This window comes from Apostichopus japonicus, chromosome 14, assembly GCF_037975245.1.
Source record: "Apostichopus japonicus isolate 1M-3 chromosome 14, ASM3797524v1, whole genome shotgun sequence".
Classification (NCBI taxonomy): Eukaryota; Metazoa; Echinodermata; class Holothuroidea; order Aspidochirotida; family Stichopodidae; genus Apostichopus; species Apostichopus japonicus.
In genome coordinates, this window is record NC_092574.1 from 14781920 (window position 1) to 14788812 (window position 6893).

The window sequence follows — 6893 nt, forward strand, 5'->3', positions numbered from 1 at the left end:
TACCGTTCTGGGCTTATGCAAAGAAATGCCCCATAACACCCAGCATAACTCGTGATCGATCTAACCGGATGATGCAATAGCCTCAACGGGAAGAATTCATCGCAACTTTTATGCTATTTAATTTTTTTTTTTTTTTTTAGCAAATGTTTATTTTTAATGGTATAAAGTATATAGGCTAGTACCTGACATATAGAAGTGGGTGGTTGTACATTTAAATTTATTTTAGATTTGAATTAGTACAACATTTATACCAAGGCTCCCACATATCAACTCATTAAACTTTAAACTATTGGATAACAGAGCTTTAGGATGACTGTTCCTATTATGTATGGTACAGGATAAGCTGCAACCACAAATGAAATATGTGCCAATGGTTACATTGGTCCTGTAATATACCCCGGCCCCTATCATAACCTTTGGCCTTTTGGCTAAGATCATGTGTAGCATCATGTACCCTTCTATAGGGGAATCGTGATACACACCTGACGATGATCACACAGTCACAGTCTTGATGCAAGGGCACTGGGGTTGAGAGCGGATCGGTCGTTTGGTTGTTTGGTTTAACGTGCCCAGGTTCTTTCTTGGTGACTTTTCTTAAAAAGTACCATATATGATACCATTCAGTATCGATGGGGGAGGGGAGGGAGGGGAGTGGCAGGACGTGCACGAGGATTTGGGGAGATGAGAAGTGGTGGGATTGTTAATGCGTTTTTAGGTAAATAATGATTTTATCCTATTGTAATCTCACCCGTATAATCCCTTAACCTTCCCAAACAAATACTGTTTTTTAAGAAAAAAAGATCTCCCGAGATTGAGAGCCTGGGCACGTAATTCCAATCGTTTCCCTTATACCGGTAACGTGACCATGTGATTTTGATTAGCTTTAGGGTAGTTGTTCGTTTGAAAATGGCAGAGATACTTTTACAAGATCTTAGCCAAATACCGATCGAGAAAGACATCAACCCACAGAATGGGTAACGCCCACTCCATACGTCACGTGTTTGCAATGTCGGCATGATGCCAAACTGACATCAGTCCGTACGTGCCAACGTAATAAATGGGTGGATTTTATTTTGACAAAGTGCCAAGTGATGCGCGCTGATGGACAACCTAAGCGCTTTAAAACTCATTTCATTCAGCCGGTTAATTTAATAAGAATGAAAAAGAAAGTACCGTCACAAAATAGAAAGAGGGGTAAAGAAAAGTACAGAATAAGAAGCAAAACAACAACAATAACAACAAGAAGGGAAATAGCAAGTATGTGGTACAAACAGAAATGTACAAATCATTCCATGACGTCTTGTGGGCGTGTGTTATTGATTCCAACCAAGAGTTGAACCACTATATACAAATGGAAAACATCTGTAGCGAGTAGAACAAAACACTGCAGTATCCATTATTTTGTCTTATATCTATGGTAACACGAAGTATGTGACTATCAAAATGTCATATTATTGAAGAAAAATAAATAAATACGCAACGATTTTCGAGGGACCCTCTGGGAGGAAGCGGGAAGGGGGCATGGCTCAGTAATATTAACAACAATAATTTTCAACCGGCGGCATATAACATGGTGCTGCTGCAGACAACGACGACTTCGACACAACGGAACATCGATCTGTTTCCTGCCCCTTTTCCAATCCCTACCCTGTATTTGTGGGGGGGGGGGTAGGGGTGTCACTAACCTAGTTTGGACAATATTGAAAAATCGTTTGCATTCAAGAAATGTCAAAAAACTACAGTAATCTGTTTCTCATATAGATTCTAAGTTAGTTTCAATCCGGTAGCAAATGTTAATAACCATGCATGTTTCTGAAGGTCATAATAATAAGAACAATTACAAAAAGATCAGTCGTAAGCCGAATTTCCTTACCGATCTGGGAATTTATATGCGTCTACAAGACGCATTATCACTTTTTGAAATGATGCATATAACAGGCCTATAATATTTCATGATGTTGTCTTTGGTGTGCCAATGAAATGCTGTCTTCCGGGGATTAGGGTGTTTCGGGGAAAAGGGCTTTTGTTCCGTTTTTTATTGGTTTACAAACAAGTTTAGTTCATCAAGGATGCGCTATACAGTGATGATGAATGCATTGCTTCCATGCACCGTCCCTCAGTCGTTGAGAAAGTGGTCAGATCCTGAGGTACACTCTCCTATGTCGAATTGGGACGTTAACTGGCAGAGCACGAGGGTACACGGGCAGTACACGGGGAACGAGTGCGACACTTACAAGCCTGCCTCTTAGTTTCTGACCTAGCTTCTCTAGGCTTCATATCCCTGGAGATTGTTATTAATTTGCATACTCTTGGGATATTAGGGTGGGGGGGGGGGAGTTGGTGGGGGAGGGGGATGATTTTCACCACTCTATTGTTTACTCTCTGCATCATGGGCATAAGTGAAAGACCCTTTCTTCTATGAGATTTATCTTAAGCCAATATTATAATTCGAATGTACCTAATGTCTTTAGTAAAAACAGCGTGAGCGGCTTCATGAACTCATGTACACAGTCCTGGTACATTAATAATTATGACAGATAGCGTAAGTAAGCATCCTAGTGTACAACATTGAAAGACCTAACATAAACGACAAGAATGTTAAAGCAGCCAGATGAATTCAAAATGATTCATCTTAATTGATGACTTCATACAGCAGCATGTTGTAGTCAAGTACTCTGATTTGAGTACCAAGTATTTCTAAGTACTTCATGTTCCGAGTACCAAAAATACCTTAGTGCGAGTACTATTTGTTAGGATCCGAGTATACAAGGGCGTAGGAACCGGGGGCTGGGGGGCGCCAGCCCCCCAGTGAAAAATGTGGAGGGGCGGAAGTATCATTCCGCCCCCCCCCCCGCTCCGCAAGTCAGAAAACCCCTTTTTCATTTCCAAATGAGAAAAAAATCTCATTTGGAGCACCAAATTGCATCTAAGGCCAGGTGAAAATACAAAATTAAGTTTACAAAATGGAGTGGGTGTTGAAGTGTGCTATATTGCACCAAATTGCATCTGAGGCCACCTGGAAATGCAAAAAATTCCAAAGGGGAGGGGGACACCCCCTCCCCTTAGACCCCTCCCCCAGACCGGCCATCAGTCTTCAGCCCCCCCCCCCCCACTCAAAAGTACCTTCCTACGCCACTGCGAGTATACCCTTGTCCGAGCGCAGTATCTTCGACTACTTTTCTCACCAAAATATTTTTTATTATTAAGTATGGTAAATACAAAAAGAATATGCTTAAAACTGATCCCTGATGACCATTGTAAATAAATGCTATAACATTTGGCTGCGATGCCATTACTTGGATCTTGTCACTGTTTGCCAAATTCAGAAAGTGTCTTTCTGATATTGGAGTGACAAAGTGGAAGCGGCAAACAACTTCCTGATATGTAGACAGGCGGATCTAGGGGTACATAAGACTAATAGTAATACCACAACCATGCTATACGAATTATTCCGTAATAGAACATGACCGACCATCACTTACTATGTAGTCTTCATCATCGCACAGCCTCAAAGTACGGGATTTTGCCCGGGAAGACAAGTTCCTGTAGAAAACGACATTCTGGTCTCAATCCGAAACAAAATACATCTGAAAAAATGTTACAAAGTTATAGTTCTTATTTGTTGGGTGGAAGTTGTTCATCATATTGCACATACACTGTCATGAAAGCTAATGCTGATTGTTGGATCCTTTAATCGGACAACAGACTACAGAGGGGAAAAAATCTGGAAAGTAAAAGAAAATGTGCCTTGAAGCTCATATCATTCTAATGAAAATGTAATATTCCTATTAAGAAATCGAGTATAAATCACGCATTCTATGAGACTAGCTGGGATGGAGTGGGTGGAGTAATTTGGGGATGATCCCTTTCCCCTCCCTACCCCCTTCATGTTTGGCATGGAAATGGATAAATTCCCGAAAGGTATACGATCGCTGCGCCTCTACTCAAAGCATTATAATCTGACAAGAGAAGAAGGGATCGAAGTACTTAACGGAGGTGATCATGAAACCAACTGCGGATTGATTTCTTTTCAGTGTTTCCTACAGTGAGATTCACATCTTCTCACACCTGTGGTATACCGTATACCATGACAGAAAATGAGAAAGACACTTCAATGACACATGCATGGAGTAGCCTACGTTATACTACCGGGGAAAAAATCCAGCAACGGCCATGAACATAACATATATTGGAAATATAGTCGATGTAAAACACTGTTCTACGTCACCGTTGCCATGATTAAGAAAATGTCAATTTACATGGATAATGTAGGCCACTGCATAGGGTAACCATCCATATGTTTACGGCCTCAAACTACAATTTTTAGCTCATGCCAGCATGCTGGTGTGAGCTATTGTTACAGTGCGGCGTCTATCACTCTATCCGTCAACAATTGGTAAAACCGCTCCCACTCACACAGTGTTTGATGGAATTTCATGAAACTTGGACACAAGGACCATTCGGTATAGGGCCATCAGAGATGGTCCGAAATTTGGGGTCAATGGTCACCTGTGGGCCGTAATGGGCCATTTTGTGGAAATACGCAAAATGCTTCTTCTCCTACAGATTCCATGGTACAATGTTGAGGGTTTGTCACGATAGTACTATGGAAGTTTTACCTTCAGGGTGTTCATGAATTTGAGATCAAAGATCAACTAGGGGTCTTTTGTGGCCCGGGCCGCGGCCCTATATTTTCAAATTGCTCCTGTTCGTACAGTGTATGGCCAGTTATAATGAAACTTGGTCACAACGTTCCTCGGGATGAGGGTTATGAGGGGTGTTCGGAAAATTGAGGTCAAATGTCATTTAGGGGGTCATCAGGGGTCATTCTTTGTAATATTTTCAAATATCTCAATCTCCTCAAGATTTTGATGGATCATATTCAAAGTTGAACTGATGATTGTTGGATTGCGTATGAATAAGATGATGCCTAATAATTCTTGGTCAAAAGTTAATTAATTACAATTAATCCCCATTGTTTAAAAAAATCTGAGCCTTCACCTTTTGCCAAAGCTCCTTTAATTTGTCTCCCAGTCTCTGCAGTGTTTGTTTACATTTGTGGTTATGCTCTGCAGAGGCTGTTAGTGGAATTAAAGCAGGACTGGGAATTGTTATTAACTGTTGAACTGTAAGCATGAGAGCCCTATAGCCAATCAGCACTTGCCGATTCTTAGAAGTCTTTGAGCCTGAGGTATGTAGGCAGCCAGCCAAAATTTTGGCAAGGAGTGCTTCAGGTCTGCTCAGGTAGAGGGGAGAAAGTTGAATAGGGTAGGTCAGTGGTATTGTTTGAGAGAGTGGGTAAAACAGGATTTAAAGGGGGAAAATAGGAATTATAGCCAGTGGTGTGACCAGTATTCTGCTAACGGAGGGGGGGGGGGTTATCCCTAATGGGCCCAAAATTGGTGGAATCCGAAAAATGGCCTGAAATTTGGTGGGCCATAAAGTTTTGTGGGCCCTACATTTTTAAGCTCGAAAAGGTATGAGCTTCTGCACCATTGGTGCTCTAGTTTTTTACCAACACAGACTTTGTTGTTCCCTTCACTCTCCAAGCTTGCAATTCATACGCTATTTGTGTCTTATATTACTCATATGATGACACTATGGGTACCGGCCTAGGCAGATCTCGAAGGATCTGGGGATTGGGCAAATTGGGAATACGGGGAATGGGGGTGGGGCAGGGTGAGGGGGGGGGGTAGACCAAACTTTAGCTGTACTTTCATTTCGATAACTTCGATTTGGGCTAACCAGGGCTGGGGAATGGGGGTCGGGTGGGTATGACTGTGGTAACATACACATGGCATTATAAATGTGGTATGCTTTCTGATTGAACAGAAGAAGCACATTGCAGCAACCCCGGCCATCTGTTTTCTTTAAACTTATGATTTTCACTTGAATGGGTTCCGATTGTCACTTCATTGAATCTATAGTGCTTCCCTTGATGAAGAAGAAGAAGAAGAAGGAAGCATGCTACATTAAAATTATGTTAACCAAACATTCCTTGCAGTGAAGGAAATACACCGGCGTAAAGAGTATAGTACCGGTATGGAAAGTCACGGAAGGTATCCTCGAAATTTTTGGTTACCCTAGCAACCAAACATATTAATCTGTTTTTTTTTTGGCCTGGGAACGTTTGCATTTCTATCCTTATTCCTATAAAGTTTACCTCTTTAATTCAATTGAATATGCCTACCGGTGCTATTCATGTGACCATGTCTCCGGAGAAATAAAACCACATGTCCTCTGATTCAATTACATACTTCAGTGGTAGAAAAATAATAAACGGGACTTTGGAGGAAGCCTCACGTATTAGATGTTGTGCACACGTATAGGAAAAAAGTCAACATGAAAAACGTATAGTTCAAGCTCTCACTGGTAACTGGGTGTATATAAAAGTTGTATATGTATACAAACATACATACATACACGCATACACACATACATATTTACGTATAAGATGGGGGGACTTATACAGTGACTATAGTTTAACAACATGAACACGGATATGATTAGGTAATTCAATGTCACAGGGTCTACTTCCCCCTTTCCATAAATAAACTATGCCGCACTTCATACGTACACTGAAATTACATTTGCCCCGTCCCGCTATTGGCACACAGGAAAAATTTTCTCAATTAAATAAATTAAGCGATTTATTGTTAATTAATGCAAACTTACAAGTAATATCGGTAAGTAATGATTCAAACATCAAAATATCGCCTCTTACAAAGTATCTTGAACTGGTCAGTGAGTCAGCTAATTTTGTGAAATGTACGCTGAAGCTCATATGCAAACATTACCAAACAAACAGCTTTTAATGATGTTGATAAGATTATTTAGTCCTTCCACTGGATAAATGTTGTCGTGAAAGAGCAAAGACATTTTTGGTTAGACTG